The 20,485-nt window shown below is 38.2% G+C and overlaps 1 long non-coding RNA gene across 1 annotated transcript in view; it reads right to left on the bottom strand.

Moving 5' to 3' along the window:
* Positions 1-19,690, bottom strand: part of LOC107717994 (uncharacterized) — a 25,513-nt gene extending 5,823 nt beyond the window's left edge. The window contains exons 1-3 of the long non-coding RNA XR_001637368.1: positions 19,576-19,690; positions 9,564-9,712; positions 974-1,045 (exon numbers count right to left, since the gene is read on the bottom strand). This is a non-coding gene — a long non-coding RNA (uncharacterized LOC107717994). The remainder of the gene's footprint in view (positions 1-973; positions 1,046-9,563; positions 9,713-19,575) is intronic.
* Between the last annotated feature and the right edge of the window lie 795 nt (positions 19,691-20,485).

Below are 20,485 nucleotides of genomic sequence, written 5' to 3'. Positions count from 1 at the left end.
TAAACCTAGGGGAAACACTGTAACTGTAGTAAAACCATGGTCATTTTTGTAGCTAATACTGTTTTTCTAGAAAAATCATAGACCATGGTTACTGTAGTGAAATCATGATTATTTTTGTGATTTTACAACAAAAATCATAGTTAGACCACTGTAGTAAAACCATGGTTATTTTTGTTAGAGCTCTGATTTCTCTACCAAACGTTACATTCATGTGGCGTTCCAGTCCCTCAATACCTGTGTTCCTGTTGTGACTCCCTCCTTCATTTCTTTTAGCAATCTCTACTACCCTACTATCACCTACTCGCTATTAACCCGTTAGCCTGCGGGCATAAAATAATCGCAACACAAACCGATGCCCCTTTTGGTCTAAAATTACACTGTTTTCCAACCCCCTCTGACTTCATAACACAAAGGCGAGCCAACCTGGCCTCTAATTGGACATTATAATTGCAGATGTGAATTAATGGGCCAAACATTGATAGTGTAAGCACATAAAACCTCGATCCCCGACCGGCAGGGTAAATGGAAAACAGATCCAGAATAAAGGAGGTTCTTTCCCATGGCAACCCCTGGCTGGGGCTGGCATGTTCTAATCCCGCCACTTCAGCAGGGCTGTTGTTATGGAGAGAAGCAGGATATTTTTCTATTGTGTGGATGGGACGGTCGCCGTCGAGTGTATGGGGCCATGGGCTTCAGGGTAGACCGATACACACACACACACACACACACACTCACACACACACGATGCGGTTTCACAAGCATTAGCACATCATTACCCTGACGGTCTAAACACAAGTGAATGTGATAGCTGGCTGGGAATGTGATGTCGGGGTATTATGTAGACACATAACTCAGGAAAATTTCCCCCCAAATATGTTGAGACAATGTTTGAGCATCTCACAAGCATGCTTCTTCATTTCTCTGACATAATTACAATAAACAGCTTTCGCCCTCCCTCAAGGAGAGTAATTACCTCGCGACACGCTGAAAGCTCTTCTCATTGTGAGATGCCACAGACAAGACGCTGTCTCCTTCATGTCTGGACCTGAGAGAGACGGGGAGAGAGAGCAAAAAATGAAACAAAACGGCCAAGTTGTGCTCTTTTATCTTTCAAAATGTATGGAAGAAGAATGGTATTTTAATAGACTGATGAGACTTAAGCTCCATATCTGTGGAAAAAGTGTGGAGCCGGTGCATTTTGGGTCATCTTTCTTTTTCTAACAAATCATTTAAGGGTGTGGAGGATGTGAAGGATTTCTCCGAGCACTTTAGAAGGAAGTTGAACGATTTCTGGACTTCCTTTAGCAAACACTCACAGTGTGTACAAATTCTACACTTGGAGGGGTCAGCGTGAGGGGAGCCCGTGATTCCCGTCTCTTGGCAGGAGTTCTGCTTTACTAAATTCTGTTACATTTTGTTAGAGTTATGCTTAAACATTTTGCCAATGAGGCAAGAAAAGTAAACTTCACACAAAAAGATATGTTCTCTGAAAACAAGGCGTGATATCTCGCACAATTTTGGTTCTCATGCAGATGTATTGTTCAGATAATATTATTTGGTAAAAATGAAAAAGTTTAAAATAAAGTATAATGTATAATATAATAAATGTAATAAATGAATAAATAAATGAAAAGACAAATTTAATGAAAATGAATGAATACATAAATATAAAAGATAAAAATTAGATGAAAATGAATGAATGAATGAAAAAGACACAAATGAAATTAAAATGAACAAATTAATGAATATAAAAGTAAAAAATGAGATGAAAATAAATGAATTAATGCGTGAATGAAAGAAAGAAACAAAAAATGAATGAATACATAAGATACAAATAAATCAATAAAATGTATTAAATCAAATTGAAATGAATTAATGAATGAATGAATGAATGAAAAATAAATATGAAACAAAAACTAGATGAAAATTAATGAATGAATAAATACAAAAATATACAAATGAAATGAAAATAAATAAATTAATAAATGAGATACAAATAAAATGAATAAATATATACATATAAAAGAAAATAATTAAATGAAAATAAATGAATGAATGAATATACAAATGAAATGAAAATAAATGTATGAATAAATAAGATACAAATAAATTAATAAAATATATAAATGAAATGAAAATGAATGAAAATATGAAACAAAACTAGATGAAAATGAATGAATGAATGAAAAATATTCAAATGAAACGAAAATAAATCAATAAATGAGATAAATAATAAAATAAATAAGTAAATAAAATGAATAAGTAAATAGAAAAAATGTAATGAAAATTATTGAATAAATGAAGAAACAAAAGAAATGAAAATAAATGTATGAATAAATAAATAATTAAAATGAATGAATGAATGAATTAATTAAAAAAATGAAACGAATTTGAGTCAAATAAATGAAAATGTTATAAAAAAAGAAATTAGGATGAATGAATGAATAAATACAAAAGATAAAAAATGAGATGAAAATGAATAAGTTAATTAATTAAATGAACGAATTAATAAAATCAAATAATTAAAAGTTATTTTTCAATGTAATTTGAGACCATAAATCTTTGGACTAGTGGTCTCATAATTCACAGATTAATATAAAAGGAAGTTTGAAAATAACCTCTTACAATGAATCACATGATTCTGATTTGAATGCCACTAGGTAGCAGTGGTAAGTTATATCTGTTTTTATCAATGTGGTTTCAGTATCATTTGCAAGTTCAACCGATTCAACCAAAATTTGCAAGTCAAACAAACTGACTTTCCACATTCAAAATTACAAGCAGCTTTTGAAGAAACTGCAGCTGCACGTTGAAATGAAACATTCATAATATAGATCAAATTTCAAAAGACACTGAAAACCTCATGTTGACTCATCAATAATCTAAATATTGTGTGTGACGTGCCTTTCTCAGTGTCTCTGGTGGTCAAATGCCTATTTATCTATAAGATAAAGGCAATTAATTGTGCTGAACTGTTTCCTTGTGTGTTTCTTTAACACGGTCTACCTCTGTGTGTAACAGATAAAGCTGCTCTGAGGCAAGCGGCTTCACCTGAGTGAGAAACTCGCTGTCTCACGCGTCTGTGTGAGCCTGCTAGGACAGATGGCAGTCAACCTTTGATATCTCAAAGGCCAGGTAAATGTGAGAACACTGTGACGCCCAATCTCACATGGAGCAGTGACAGAAGATGAAAAGAGAGGAACCAAGGAAATTGACAACACGTAGAACGCACAAGTCTCTACGGTGCTGTCGGACACAAAGAGCACCTGGGAGACAAGAGCTGAAACTACATCAAACACTGAAGGCAAAAATAGCAATTTAGTTGGAGACAAATTAAAGGCGAAGATGTAGAAAGGAGGAGTCAGAATGGAGATATTGCATGTTTTCTAATTGTAAAAAATTAGCGTTTTTCATTTTTCGTTGTCATGATGTCAAAGTTTGAGTATCTAATCAAACTATGCTGTATTTTGCCATAAAATCTGTCTACAACAATAAAATAGGCCTATCATCTCTTGTTGTTGTGATGTCAAAGGTCATGTATTTTGTTTTGTATTTTAGCATAAAAACTGTATGAAAAAAATATTTAATCAAATTGACCAGAAAATTTAACCAAATGTTGACCTTGAAAAATTTTATCAGAGGAAAATGTTATCACTCAGATCTTTCTCTTTAGAGCTCTGGAGACATAATTTCCAATGTTTCCACTCTGTCTCAGATGTTTCTTCTTAAAATCCTTAGAGGAAATCAAAAAGACACATATGAGACAAGTTCAATGAGCTCTATAATATCAGTTAGTTTGGATGCTTTTAAATTAATAAATTGATTACAAATGTTCTGACTTCTCTGGATCTCTTGAATTTTGACAGCAAACTTTGGTACCTTGACAAATCTGAACACAGTTTGTCACATTGTTGAGATCTTTTCTGAAACTCCAGAGGAGTCTTTTTGTTTTAAATTGATAAAAATTAAAGACAATGTAAGTCTCCATTGCTGGTACTTTAATCTCATCACTGTATAGGAGAAACATTTGAGAATCTAATTCTGCTCTCCAGACACACTGAAATCCCCCAAATCAATTTGAATAAAGATTTGTTTAATTTGTTCACAGATGCCTACAACTCCAACACCCATGTGATGCACTGAATTGCACAATGTTAAATCGTCCTGTTTCATTTTCCACGCTTTCTTCTACTTGACAACTTGATGAACATTTTTATTTTGGAAACTTCATGCGGCTCGCAATTTTTGTCTTCCACAAGCTAATATATACACAAGCCAGAAACCTAAACGAGGACCACCCACAAACTGCTCTGAAGTCTTACAGTGCACATAGGACTAGAAATACATTTAATTTAATAATATCAATGTCTGCATGAAACTGAGCCAATTTCTATCTTTTAATTCAATGTTTAAAACCTCAAATATCTCCACAGTGGCATGACTTCTACAGACCAGCCTCCATACATACGGATTCATTTTTTTCTAGACTTTATTGTGGCGCTAACCAGTCGTAACTTGTCGCCCAAGCTCTGGACCACCCAGATTAGCCGTCTAAACAAGGCTTTAGATGTTTTAATTGTCTCCATCCTCTGGGTGTGCCATCGACTTGAAAATACGTCGACATAACTGCAGTTACCTCCCTCATTTGCGCTTCAAGTTTTATACCGAGTACAAATTCGCCTCAGTGAAAACCAGCCATTACACACCCAAACCTTATATCGAACATAGACAATTCCAGCATTTACAATGACACTTTCCAAGATAAAATTACTACCATCTTCAGTTTTAGCTAAAACAAACCTACGGAAATCTGAGAGGCTGGCTCAAAACTAAAAAATAGGGTTATACGATTAATGTGTAAACATTCTCAGGCCTAGAAAAAAAACATCTGCAAGGTAGCAATTGCTATTTGTAAACATTCTTTTGTGTGCCAAGGTCGTGGGTTCAATTCCCAGGGAACACACTGGTAAACATAATGAAAAACAATACACAATGAATTTAAGTCACTTTAGATAAAAGCATCTAAGAAATGCACAGGCCTACACGCAAACGTAAACACCTTTGAGGTAGAAAATGTTATGGTTTGTAAGCAGGAGCATCCAGAGGTAAGTTTTAAGATGAAAGGGCGTCATAAATTCGGAGACGCTGTAATAAAAGACTGTCTCCTAAAACAAGACGCTCCGTGGCCCCTGATAGTCTGTAATTTACAATGACAATATCAGGGACAGTCACGAAGCAGGAGGCAAAGTGCAGGGTAGCGGGAGAACATAGGCTTGTTTTTTCCTACTTTAATGATTCATCTTTTGTCTTAGAAGCATTCATCTTCTTAGCATATCCAAACAAACCGTTTCCCCTCTAAATCTTCAAATGATCCATTAAAACGAGCTCATTTGAGAGCAACAACTATTCGGGCTGCAAAACATGGGACGCCGAAAGAAAACAGAAGAGGGTGCGAGCGCCCCCTCCTTCCCCCTCGTAATATGCAAAGTTTCACCCCAAGGTATTAATCTGTTTCCATTGTAGCTAAACGCAGATGCTATCAAGCTCCATTTGTCATTGACAGCGAGGGTAATGACCCTGAACTCGCATGAGCAGCTCCTGGGTAGCAAAGACACAAGGTGGTAAGTAACTCAATATATTTTCCCACAGCAGCATTAATGGCTACAAATTTGCTAGGCAAATTGAGTGTGATGAGCACATTTTATACCGCTTTGGCTCGTGGTTGTACCGACTTTATCTCTTTGAGACCAGTTATCTCTCGAAATTCATTACGGGCGAGGAGGGCCTGTTGTAGCATTGCTCGTTTAATCAATTTTGGATTACAACGTTGCTTGTTTGGACTAGACAACTTGACCTAGTGCTTTATTTATGTGGAGAATATCAATATCCAGTTAAAAAATACATGGCAGTTTCCTTGTGTACAAGCGAGGGTATGAATGTACATGAAGTTGCTATAGAAAGGACGCCGTTTGAGGAGATTTTCCAGGTCTTTCTATTAACACAGTAATGTGAAGAGTCTTTTGTCCCCTCGCAAACCCTGGGCTCTAAAGAGCTTTCAGTCCATCCGAAGGTTCAGCACGTTATGAAAGAAACAAGTCGGGAATGTACTGAACACCATTGTGTCCAAAACAAGCCTCCACGGAGCCAAGGATTTCAAGCGGTTCGTGAACCTAGTAGGAATACCGTTCTCAGATTCCATCCAGGTTTCCCTGAAATGCTACGATCATTTCAAACACTACAGTACGAACTACCAAGATAAAGACACAATGTGGTTCGCCAGTGGTTTTTAACCTCCGGTGATAAGTGAAATGGCTGGCTGTGCTTAGATTGGCAGGCAGGGAGAAAAGAAAGCCCAGATAATCTCTCTATGGTCAAGTGCCTGTGGCCCTGGCACTGCTCTCGGAGGTAGTAAAGCTGTCCAGATTTCATGCCGGTAACTATCGCTCAGGTCCCGCAGCCCAACTACCTAATTAGCACAGGCCCGGGAAACACGCTCATTTAGCATGCTGTAAAGTAGCAGGTAAACTATCCTCCCACTTACAAAAATATACACAATTTTTGTAAAACGCAGCCTAGTGGTTAGCACGTGTGCTATGGTGTGAACATTTATGGCTGGCATTTTTATCCAAAGTGACTTGCAGTGCATTTAAGATAAACATTTGGCTATATGACCTTGTCGTTGCTAACGCCATGCTAGCCAGTTGAGCTACAGGAACACTTTGACAAGTGGTGCTAAAGCAGGTAACAAGTTTAGATTATAAAAACATTGGGGGAACATTGTTTTGAAAAAAAAAAAAAATTCTAAAACGCTGAAATGCCCAGTTTTCTTGTTGTGATTACAGCATTATTTAAAGGTTACAAAAACTTTTCTTACAACATCATACTAACCTTACTACTAACCTTAACATATATATTAAAACATTAATGAAAGTTATGAGAACGTTCCCTGCTAGCTAGGAAAGCAGGTGTTTTGAGTGTGGTTTGCATTCCTCACTTCTCAAAATGTTCATTTCTTGTTTAAACTGTTCTCATGCACATTAACAGTTAACATTAACAGACTAAAGCAATAAATTGTCTTTAAAGATGTTAATATAATCTATTTAGTTTGACTGAATTTGTACCAGTCACACTTTGTTTAGACAGTCTAGCATATCTAGATTTTGTAGATGTTAATCTACAACTGGCCTCAACATTGTGTGCTTCTTCTAAAAAACAAAGGTGATGCGCTCTGTGAGCTCTGCCACTTTGTTCAACCGTCCCCAAAATCGTCCTTGACAGTTCTAAATCCCACCAAGCTTGTGCCAATTACCACAGGACAACGTTAGCCGTCCCTCCGCAGTGTGATTTTATGAATGCTCTGAGGGCCGTGTCTGTTAATACGCCATGTAATGCACCGTTAGCTTTGCAAAAACCAGCTAGCATGCTAGCAACTACCCTCCTGCTGGGTGCGTAGAATAGGGTGAGTGGACCTTGGGGCTTCCCAGCATGGAAGTGGAGACTTGAGGCAGAACTCTTACAAATAAGGGGTAGATTATGCTAGCGGAGAAAGATCTAAAATTGCAGAGTTTTAGATTCTCAATTAGTGCTTTCAAGGACAGGCCCCAACCCCCGCGTCCAGTCCCACTTATTTAGAGGGAGCTTTGAGTTGGATTCACCTGCCACGCAACAGTAGTCAAAGGCCGGAGGTGCGTTGTTAACCCAGCAGGAGAGGATGAGGCTGAGGTGCGAGAGAAAAGGAATCAAACGGCTGAGTGAATCCCATCCAGGAAGACAACAGCTGGAGAGGGAATAAAAGTAGCTTTTAAACACTTGTTGAGGCGTGTTGGGGGTCTACAAAAGGGCGGACCGAGAAAATAAGGAAATGTAGCAAGTGTCCGCTGGAAAAAGAGACACCCAGTGTCTTTAACTAGTCTCCCGGCAAAGTCTGCTGAGACTTTTACAAGGGACGAGAGCGAGAGAGGGTGGGTCCAATGGAGGATAGAAAAGGAAGGAGAAATTATAGCCTTCCGGCCATCCAGCTTTTATATCTGTGTTACCTATAATCCTTCAGGGCCAGTCTGTCTGACCACTTGACAAACTAGAGATAATTTACTCAAGCTCTTAGTATGGATAAAGAATGCTCTCAGACTAAGTGGCTGAGAGTTCGTCTTGGGAACACTAACTGGCAGCACAATGCAACATTTTTGGCCCTGGAGGAAAGCAAACACTTTAAACGAAACGGCTGATCGGTAACTCTGATCTTTTTGGATTTAAGGGCAGCGCTGTAAAAAAACATGCACACAAGCAACATTTAAACGAGTAGTGCACAGAAAAACTAAATTCTGTCAGTATTTACTCACCTTCATGTCGTTCCAGAACCATCATGCTGTTATTTTGCACCGCTTTTTACATGACGACTGTCTGTAATGCTTCAAAAAAGGACAAAAACACCATAAAAGCACTGTAAAAGTAATTTTGGACACTATATCCTGTTTGGTGTCAATACCTCCAACCAGCAACAAGAGTTTTAGTGAATTTAAATTTCTGAATCATATGGCTATATAGCACAAGTCGTATGGATCACTTTTATGATTTGTTATGGTATTTTTTGTCCTTTTTGGAGTTCAAAAGACATGTTCACTATAAAGACTATTCATGCATTTTTCTTTTGCAGTCAGCATAAAAAAAACCCACTGTTTTGGAACGACATAAAGAGCAATAAGTGATTTGGTTAAAGGGATAGTTCAAACAAAAATAAAAATTCTGTCATTAATTACTCACCCTCATGTTGTTACAAACCCGTGAGACCTTTGTTCAACTTCGGAACACTAATTAAGATATTTTTGATGAGCTTTCTGACCCTGCATAAACTGAAACACAACTGGCATGTTCAAGGCCCAGAAAGATAGTAAGGACATCATTAAAATAGTCCATGTGACATCAGTGGTTCAACCGTAATGTTATGAAGCTATGAGAACACTTTTTGTGCGCAAAGAAAACAAAATAATATCTTAATTTGTGTATGAACATGAACAAAGATCTTACAGGTTTGGAGCGACATGAGGGTGAGTAATTAATGGGTGAACCATTTTTGGGTGAACTATCCCTTTAAACTGTTCCTTGCTGCAACTACAAATCACTGCATGCTCATGTTTAATTGTCACTCTTTTAGACTATCTGAAAACTAACTTTTACATAATGCCAGACATCTTCATCGTCAGCAATGTTTTGGAAACGCTATATTTCAAAATTAAATTCTTGCGCTGCATCTCTTAACCCTAAAGATGACATATTGTTCCAGACTCACTCATAATAGCAGTCATATTGCCTTGCGGTGAGGTAATTGCAGTGAGTAAAATACAGGGAGTCTCAGATGTCGGTTTAACATGACGAGGTTAGATGAAGGCACAGATAATCAGTCAAGGAACTGACGCCTGAGCGTGCAGGATGAGCCGGAGACGAAACGACGTGTTCTGCACCTGGATCACATGGCAAATTGCCCAACACTCATACACACATGCGCATGCACGTTTGCAGACTCTGCCGAGGAGCCATTTGAGGACACAGAATGTGCATTTCGTTACCTTTATCGGTCGTCTTTGGCCCGTAGCGCTTTGACTTCCGTGGTTGAGCTCTGCCAAGTCGCCAGAAGAACCAGGCTTTAAAAGACTCCCAGCGCTGCATCTTTTAACAGCTTCCTTCGCTCTAGCGCTGTTTCTGGCGCCTTGATAACCTATGAAATACAGAGGGGGGAAGGAAGAACGATAAGGAAATCGTTTCACCAGATGGAACTGTCTAAAGTCAGACGAAAGCAGAAGGCAGCGCATTTCATTTAAAAAACTCAATTTGACAAGATGAGACGAGGTCGTGGATTCCAATCATTACATTAAAATACTTTTCGTTATCTTTCCCGCAGCACCCGTGAGACGTACAAAGGGTATTACGGCATGACAGTACAACACCTCCCAGTCATCGGGGTTGTGACTGTGCGACTACTAGCTGTGTTTTTGCCCTGAAAGGATGAGCAAGGCTTGACAAATCAAACATTTGCCCTGATCTGGCCCTGCCCTGCTCTATATTACACTGTGTGGAGAGGTGACTTCAGCACAGGAGGATGACTCTGTAGTGGTAATAGACGCTCATCAAATCGCCAGCAGCTGTGCGGCTATTCAACACGCTCTCCTTCGCTTTTTTTTAGGCCACAGCTGCACAGATAAAGGGTTAGGCAAATATTGCACAATGAACGACAAACATAGAGCTTCCACAGCTCTTTTGAGGCTGACTATATGTTTGAACACTCAATGCTTGTCCTCCTCTACGTTTGGTTTCAATGGTCACCCGTCCATTTTTAATTGCCATTCCTGCCACCCCCACCCGGCTCTCCGTTCGCCCTGCACAGCCCAGAACCCCTGAAAAGCAGTGACAGTGCTCCTTTGTTCACCCCAGACCACTCCTCTCCCTCGGCGCCCCCCATCCACCCTCCGTTCGGTTGACAGGCATGCCTGTACAAGCTCGGCAAAAACCGAGAAAGTGAAAGACAGCGTGAAAAGTGAGATAGAGAGCGGCGGGGAGGGTCTCTCATTTTCAAGCTTCTACCATTCCTGCAGTTCTGTCAACTCAGCAATACCAGAGGGGGCTTCAAAAGGGGGTAGGAGATGAGGCGATCGTCAGTGTACAAGCCCTCCAAAAAAGAGACAAAGATACTGTAGATAGACAGTAAGAATCAAGAATTCAGCTATGCAACACTTTCTATTATCCACCTTCACAAAAACATCCAAGGCGTTGTAAGCTGTGTATTTCCTTTACATATGTGCATAATATCCCATTTACAAGGCAGACATTTAAGTAAGATGCTTAGCCTGTATAGATGTGTCTTTATTTCTCCCGTGGCACAGTTCCCTTCGCCGTTAGATCGTAAGAAATAGTAATTACCCTGGTTTTAATTTAAATAGTCGTTTTATGGTCTGCTTTATTTTAATGACCATGTTTATGGTAGCCATTTATCTTGGGAAAGATGCAAACAGATTTAAAACATATTTAAACTAATTAAAAACCAATCGAAAATAAACACAGAGCATTCTGTTTTTACGTAACAAAAATTCTCATTAGCATAAACACAAATTATGTAGCCTATATTTTGGAAACATTAAATTGGTCTGTACAAAAGGCACTAGCAGGCTAGAAACATACTCTATGCAAGTATGCATACAAATTGTACATGTATGTTTTTATGCATTACTTTTAGAGGTAACAAACTTCAGTACTATAGGGGGCGATAAAGACGGAATGAAATATACGTAATTTCCGATCGTCTTTTCTGAGTGAAACCGCTTCTTGAACATGAACAAAATGTAGGATGGGGCTTGATTTTGTCAAATGGGAATTGATTAGATTGTTGTTGTTTGCTAATTGTTTTTCGTTAGATATTACGAAGGTATATTATGAAATTGTGACGTACACAGATAAATTATTTATAATAAACACTGAAATTTTCAACAAAAAAAAAGTCAATTTTGATGTCATGATGACTTTAAACCATGACTTTATTCAGGTACTAACTAGCCAGCTGTAAACAAATTGACACTTCAAGAGTATGTCGTATTTCATGCTAATGCCCATTATGGCACTACTTATTGCAATGCTGGGGGAATACATTTTATGGTTTGTTTCATTTTAATGCCAATGTTCATGGTAGCCCTTTACTTTGGAAAAGATGCAGGCATCTTAAAGACCTTAAAACACATCATGTTCACTCCTTCCATGTTAGACTTGTGCCTTCATGCAAAATCCCAACAGCATGAATAGGCCAGGAACACATTCAAGGCATGTGCGCTAGAAAGACATGTCTCAGATAACTAGATTTAAACATGAGGAGTGTGTAGAAGACAGTTCTTGATAAAGCTGGCTACAGCTCCCCTTGTGGCAATGCTAAGAGTACAAAGTCTGCATAGCTCGAAGTATTTGCGTTCACACAGTAGGGGGTGTACTTGTAGGTATTTAAATCACAAGCATTGTTCCACAACTCAAGATAAATCGTTCAGATCCACTTGTTGTTGAAAAAATGCAGCAGCTAGAGTCCTTACCAGGTCAAGAAAATATGATCATATTACCCCAATTTTACAGTCTCTGCACTGGCTACCTATTAAGTTACGTATCAGTTTAATTGATTTTTCCGTACATTTCTGCCATATGTACATTAACTGACAGTCACCACTGATAATCTACCACTAAATATTGTAGAAACTTAATTTGCTGTAAAGTTGCTTTGCAATGATTTGTATCGTGAAAAGCGCTGTACAAATAAACTTGAATTGAACTTGTAGCCATGAGTAGTCAGAGCTGAGAAAGAAATGTTGTAGTGGTTTTCTCCTGTAGTGGTTGTGCTAATTCCACAATCATCAGGCAATCCCTGGATAAACCCTGAGTGGAATAATTCAAGATTGTACTTAACATTCTTAGTCTTTGACATAGGAAGGATCTGAAAAGCATTTTTAAAACACTGACATATAATACTGATTTTAAAAACATCTCTCTTTTGTGTTATCCATTTTATCACAACAATACATGTAGTATAATATGCATATTTAACTATTTTTCATGATTTTTTGATCACAAAGGCTTAGGGCATGAGGAAATTCAATACAGCACATTATAAAATTGCAGTTGAGAAAAGAAGTGAATGCTCTGTACTAGGAAGTTGAAATACGGTGAAAATGTTGAAATGTTTCAATGACAAGTCAATTTTGATGACTAGCACCCTAAGCGAGTCTGAAATGCTAACAAAGGCAATGCCACAAGTAAATAGGGGGGAGCTTGACAATAGTCACACGTCAAATTTACTCCAGCACAAATGTTTTTTAAAAGGACTGTTTAACTCAAATTAGGAGGTGACCAGGGCAGGACCACAGGGAGTTTGGATGCATTCGTAAACAGACCATGAAAACCTCTTGAGATTACTAATCCCAGTACTCACATTGACAAAACAGGGAGGCTTCGGCAGTGGTGCTAAACTAATTGAATGGTCCCTTGGGGGTTCAAGTTCATTGTCCACCATGTCTCAATTAAACATCCATCAAACTGGCATCTAGTACCCAAGAAACAACCAACAAACTGAGTCAATGTTCTTGTGAATGGCACATCTTTTGCCTCAATCAGGGTAGAAAACGATCAGCACCAAGTCCAATAACAAAATGGACAATTGCACACTATGAAACTTCTTCCCCATTTATCCATTGTGAGAGTCCTAAAACTGAAGGCGAAGGATCTCAGCAAGACATCCTCCAAGAATTTGGCTGTGCCACCATACAGATAACACAAAGTAACCTTCTGGTGGTTTATTCATTGTGGAAGGGTTGCACAGAGTGTTGACGCCAATGGCTTGCCAATTTGAGCTTCCTTTCTGCTAGCTAGGGATAAATGCTTTGGATACGAGAGCCACTAATGCTTGGTTGCACTTCTTGTAATAAGTACAATATGGAAGTGCTTTGAAGTTTACTGCTCGCAGGTCTTTAGCTCACTTTGCAAACACATGAATAGGGTTCAAAGACATTAAATGAATCAACTGCAACTTGAAAGTTGGACTGGCCCCTAGAATTGGACTGAATGGATCACACAACAGAGTCTCAAATTGAAATGAGGAACAGCCGAACAATAAAATGATACTATATCTTTTGCATTGCAGCACAACTGATGGCAAATAAAGGCTCCCTGGTGCTGTTCTGCTTTGATAGAGCCACAAAACCGGACAAATGCTGAATTTGTAAAAACTGCGCATTCGACGACTTTCATCTTGGATTGAGCTTCTGACAATGAGAGTTAATTCCCATCTTCCTTTTTGCACGATCTCCTAACTGGAACAAACACGTCTGCTAAATCTAACATAATGTCGTTTTCGAGCAGGATAATTTTTTAATCGCTTGGATTGAGAGAGGCTTGAAGAATCAAGCGGCACACAGAGGCGACAGCAAATTAATTCCACCATTTCTCTTGGCCTGTCGGAAAATGCTGTCAGGTTTCACCGGCGAGCCCTCGATGCTTGTCGCTTAAGTCTACCTAGCCTGAAGCGGAGCCAGCAGGAATCCACCAACTCCACAGTTTTGCCTTCCCCTTTCACGGTCCATCTCTGCAATTTTACGGATAGCTCAGTACAGTTATTTGCTTTCAGTCATCGGAGGGGATCCTGGTTGTGCCTACCTACTTCGGATCCAAACTGCAAATCTTTAACAGCCCTCGGTCGTTCTCTCGCTTGGTTATCGATTGCAGAGTGGCTGTTCTTTGTCCAGTCCTCGGAGGAAGTGGTGTGAAATTATCTGTATATGAGGAGGCCCGTGGAACGAGAGACCCTTTTTTGTTGTCGCTGTTAAAGAAAGATAACGACTGCAATTGGTATAAAGCTGTTTATTTAAAATGCTGGCCTACAAGATACAGCATAGTTTCAAAGGTTTTTGTATGTCTAGTTCTCAAATTGGTGACATCGGTAAAGGACTTTAAAAAAAAAAAATAGATTAAATAAATCATTATAATTGGCGTAAAGTACCAACCCTGAATTAAGTGACTGATAATGTGAACTGACTGAAAATTGTGATAAATATTTTTTGTTTGTTTCACTCCTGACAGTTATACGTACGTAACTTCTTAGCTTAAGCTAGCAAACTTTTTAGCTTAGCATTTTGGTTCATTAGCTAAAAGAAGTCATCCAGTTAAAGAAATACGAACAAAATGACCATCTAGCAACATTATTGATGAGTAAAAATGAGAGAATGTCAGCATAAAGGTGAAAATGAAGGATAATTTGGGCACTATTTAAAACTATACATAATTGTTTTAAGGTAGCTAGCGTGTTAGGGGGTCTGCAGTTCTTATTTTACTATTTTAAGTGGTCTGCCAGCTAAAAAAAAAAAAAAAAAAGTCAAGAACCACTAAGTGAAAGAGCTTCTGAGGAAAAAACACGGGATAAAGGGGAAATTTAAAACTGGTGACCTAGATCTCTAGTTTATGGTAAGTCATATCTCCAGTCTTCTTTGGTTCAATTTCAGTCATTTAATCAGTGATTGATGACTTATAAAACCATTAAAGACTTATCTGAACACGTACACACCATGTACAATGAGCTCAGACTTTAAAAAATGAATTAAAATCAGGTTTTGCTCACACCTAATTATAACAACCAACCTTATGTACAACTGATACCACATGATAAAGCAAAAAATTTAAGAACTATTAGCATGCACACTACTCAAAAACAAATAAAAAACAAATCAGTACCTCTTTTTTCCTTTTTTTTTTTTTTAAGTCAGCTACTGTGTGGGGGATTACAAAACGAAAACTGCAACTGAGAAGCAAAACTTCTCATTAGCATAGCAAATCTCTGCCAGAATTCATCCGTGTTGACGGGACAAAAGTCAAAAGTGTTCAACAAGCTCTCTGCATGTACTGGAATGACATTTCTGCGGGTTAGCTCCCAAAACGCAGTATGAAATAAGAGCAAGCAGCTGTCTCTTACTGCGTCCAGATGGCGGCAGAACATATGTAAATTGCTTCATTAACCTTACAGCACTTAACTACCGGGCTGCGCTGATGGTTCGGCCCACACGGGCATTTTATTAAAGAACATTAATAGTATCAGGCAGCAATCACCACTGCCTGAGGTGATTTGCTCTGGCATTATCAAACACTGTAATAATTATACATGACAACCTCCTGATTAATGCATTCATGAATATTACAACACTGAATTATCTTTACTTGTGCCTTCCATGAACTTCAAGGCTGTTTTAACAAACACTACAAGAAAAGTAGGTTCTTCCTCCCACCCTCGCAACCCTTTTGGTCTCAGCCACACCTCGTACAAATAAAAAATAAAAAGGCATCACGCAACATTACCCCCAGCCCTCTGGAGTGTGTTTGTGCGATGAAAACCGTGGAGAACCGACCTGCAGCTGGAGCACAGAGGGGCATGGCACAGGTCAAAGGTCAAGCCCCCAAGGGCCACTGACTAAACAAGCCTCCACTCCCTCTCGCTCTGAAAAGACCAGACAACCCCTGTGGTTGCAGCTCACAACATGGGTCTTTTCTTCCTTTCTTTTCGCTCCTTCCCTCGCTGTCTTTCTCCTTTGGAGAGGCGCGTTTATCCATAATCACTCAAACGACCAGGAGCACCAGTTTCTCCATTTTCTCTTGACACATAAAGATCTAAAAACAATTAACCTCTACCCGGCGACGCGTTTTCACACTGAGCGCAAGAGGAATAAGTCAAGAACCCCCCCCATTCAAATTCCACCCCATAATTCAGCAAGCATAAATATTATTACATATTTTCCTTTAATGCTGGGCTGTGTAGTTTAAGCTTAGCTGACATAATGGATAGTATTTCTATACACACTGAATTGAAAACTGCTACATAAGATGATATTCATCAAAAGTATGACATTTTTAGGAGGGATATGTATAGGTGTAATCCGAATTTCTTTATAAACCCATTTTACTGATGCTGTTTGACATGTCAGGAAGGTGCAATCTTAAAATTTAGATAGATCACCCAAAAATTTGAACCTTCAGTGTGAATAGATAATATTTCTAAAAATTTGGAACAAATAATTTGGGAGCAAATTATTCCTTGATACACCTTAGTCATTGACAGGGACATGTCCACACCAATATTCAGTGCTTTAATATTGTTTCTTTTCTTAAACTACCAAAAAAAAAAAAAAAAACTAAACATATTAAAAATCAATCAGTTCCTCTTTCTTTTCTCCTTTTTTTTTTAAGCAAGCAACTGTGTGAAGGATTACAAACTAAAACTGCAACTGAAAATCAAAACTGCTCATTAAAATAGCGAATCACTCCCAGAATTCATCGGTGTTGATGGTACTAAAGTCAAAAGCGTTTATCAATCTCTTCTTGAATAATTAATTACATTTATACTCTAAAAAATAAAGCTTGCAAAGAGATGCCATTTTGGGCTCCCCAAAGAACCTTTCACTGAACAGTTCTTAAAAGAACCATTTTTTTTCGTAGTGTGAAGAACATTTTAACAATCTAAAGAACCTTTTGTGGAATGGAAAGATTCTTAATGGAACCATAAATGCCAATAAAGAACCTTTAATTTTTAAGTCTTTGCAATGATCAAAAATACATCTACTAAAAACATACTTGATATCTATATCCACAGTCTGCGTTTCTATACAATGTTCCTCTTGGCAGCCCAAAAACGTTCACTCAAAACGGAGTCAATGGGTGTGACACTAGGGAGAACACACGCCCATGGCCTCTCGCCCAAGCCGCGCAGTTCTCTACGTGAGGCTGTCTGATTGTATTGAGCCCTTTAGCCCTCAATAAACACTCTTCCTCTGTCAGAGAGTCTCAGTGGCCTCCTATTCATGCGCAGGTAGAATGCCTAAAGAACGCGTGAGAGGAGAGAAAAAAACAGCTTGTTGCTTCTATTGAACCTTTTATTACACCCCTTCAAAGGCTTATGGCAGAGGAGGAGAGCGAGAAAGAAAGGATCTGCCGTCTACTTAGTGCCATTGTACTCCCAACATGTCGGTTCTGAGCTGTGTGAGAAAACACAAGCAGGCTACATCCAAAATATTGCACGCCGAGCAAATCAAAGTGCACTAGCTAGAGACAAAATGGCGATTTTTTTGGGACACTCATTCTGCTGAATCAGACACTAATGTAATTCAAATGTAAGAGAGATTTGGGTGTGGTAAGGATAACTATAATTTTAAAAATACTACTAAAATTAACAAAGATTGGTTTTTTGCACTTACACTTTAAATTGCCATATTGAATCCTACACTGAAATCAAACAAACATTAATATTAATTGTGCTTTTTGTCCCGTTTTTATTCATTTTGTTAGTTTACATTTTTTTTGTCAACTGTAATAGTCTTCAACACACAATTCCTCTAAAATTATAATGCACTGTTCATGGTACTGTACAAAAAAGGGTGTTTTATCAACCCACAACTGCATCCTTTCAGCTTTCCTCATCGCACAATCATTCTTGGATTATTACGCCTCACTGTACGTAATTTCACATGCGGTAAACCTAATCTTACACAGACAAAGCACTTAAACAAGCTGAGAATCCAACGCTCTGTCTAATCCACAGATTAAAGAAAACCAACAGTATCTGGATCTTAATAAGCCAACCTTGCTCTTTACGAAAGCAAAACATGCACTGAATACAGGTCTTGTATGGCAAAAAAAAAGAGACTTGATATGCAATTTTGAACAGCACGGTTGAATAAAGACTCCCGCTTACACACACACACAAGGAGACACTGCTGTTCATGCTTCTCCTTGCATGTGTGCCAGACTTCTTTCTCCGTGGTCCATACATTGCAGAAGAGTTGGCCCCTCATATACTGCATACTGGCCCCCAACATTGAGCGCTGGCCCCTTGATTGTGCAGGGCAAGAGATGCAAGGGGGAAAAAAGAGAAGAAGAGACAAAGTAGTGTAAAAAAAGAGCGAAAACAACTGGCAGGCATCCAGACTCATGGGGACTGCGTTGATCATTATGTCTAGCCTTCAGGTGTCTGAGCCGGCTGCGTTTTGGGGGGGAGGTGTGGTTACCAAAGAAGCAGACAAAGAGAAACTCGTTCACCGGGATCAAGAAAGCAAGGGAGGGAGGGAGGGTAGAGAGAGAGGGAAAAATTAGAAAATGCTATAAAAATTTGACTAGCCGATCCTCCACTGAAGTGACTTTCTGTGTTCTCCTGCCTTTTTTGTTTATTTATTTAAAAAAAAAATTTTTTTTTCAAAGCATCGCCCCGGAGAACAGGACAGACTGATTTTTTTTACAGGTCCTAATTAAAAACATCTGAAGACCCTCAGACATCAAACAGCCTTGCAAGGTCTCATTGCAATGCATTGCAATCTAAATAAGCCTTTTTTTTTTCTAAACTCAGGTTTCCCAGCTCTCAAGATGTTAAATTAATATTAATACAAGCATTATTTATATTTATGAGCCGCATTTAAACATGCATATGGAAGTCTGCATATGATTAATGAAGAAAAACAAACACACAACTGTTTGACACAGGTCACAGGCTGTCACAACTTTAGAGCACGAGTCAAAATTCTACACAAAATCAGACAAATGGCATCAGATTTTCACATGGGATGAGAATACATCTCCTTAGAATATTAAAATAAAATCGAGATTATTTTGAAAATATACAATTTTCTGAAATAATACAATTCTTGAACGGGTCAATAGGTTTACGCTGGACTAGATCAGGTCGAAAATGTTTAGGCTATAACATAACAGATGTAGGCTATTTCATAAAAAAGACAAGCAGTGAAATGAATCAACTCAAATTTAAAAATAACGTAAGAATACACAAAATCGATAGTAGCCTAGCCTACTATAAAATAGTCCTATAATATACAAAAAAGTTTTTATATATATATATATAATTAGCTTTAAACGTTTGTTATTGCAGAATACCTCAGTAAAGATCAAAACAAAATCTGATTTAAAACTCTGAGCGATATGTTATTCAAAAACTACGATAAACATCTAACACGACTTGCAAAGTGTTTTTCGTATAATAATAATAATAAAAAAAGTAATATCGATACCAACCATTCATTCTGCTCGAGACGGTTCCTCTTGCATTCGCGGGAAACTCCGAGCGGTTACAGTAAAAAAAAAAACTGCTGCTTGCTGTTGCGTGTGCCGCGTTACCTTTGCGTTTAACTTGGTGCTTTTGCGCGTCTCGCTTCCTGCGCAGTGGGAAGAGACCAGAGCCGCCGCGTCGCGTCGCGTCATCAGAAGCGGAGCGCTCCTATTGGCTGAACGCGTGCACATTGATAACGCTGCTCTTTGTTCCATTGGGCGCAAGCGGAGGGACAGACGCTCCTCCTCGCTGATTTCGGAGCGCAAGAATGTGTGAGAAGAAAAATGGGGAATGTCTTCTGATGTCCGAGGTCAAAACGTCTTCAAAGCTGCTGGAACAAACATTGCGCCAGTAAGAATCAGCATAAGTAGTTTCATTTATTGATTACTTATTGATAATCGTTTGCATTAATGACAGCAATCATGCTGGTTTAATGCATTTTAAATATAGCATCACACAGACTTGATATTCAAATAAAGTAGTTGGTATTCAAATATGTTAAGCAATTACATTTTAACGTATCATATCTGTGATAGATTTTAGACTAAATAAATAGAAATAGCTAAATCATATAAACGAAATATTCTATAGGCTATAGTAATTGATGTTTGCATGGACATCATTTTATTGGTAAATATCATCTAATGAAGGACGTTTCTTTTTATTTCAAAACAACTTTTTACAATTTGTTATTTTAAATATAATAAACAAAACTAGGTGTTGCTACTAGAATTGTACTTTAAAACTAAAACTTAAAAATATAACAACTCTTTACATATATTGTCTTTCAAAATATAATGTTATTTCATATGGTAAGACAACTTAATTAAATGCTGTTAACCAAATAATGTTTATATATATATATATATATATATA

This window comes from Sinocyclocheilus rhinocerous, unplaced genomic scaffold, assembly GCF_001515625.1.
Source record: "Sinocyclocheilus rhinocerous isolate Xijiao unplaced genomic scaffold, SAMN03320098_v1.1 scaffold2468, whole genome shotgun sequence".
NCBI lineage: Eukaryota > Metazoa > Chordata > Actinopteri > Cypriniformes > Cyprinidae > Sinocyclocheilus > Sinocyclocheilus rhinocerous.
Note: the sequence above shows the minus strand (reverse complement) of the source record. Positions and strands in the feature narration are given on the sequence as shown.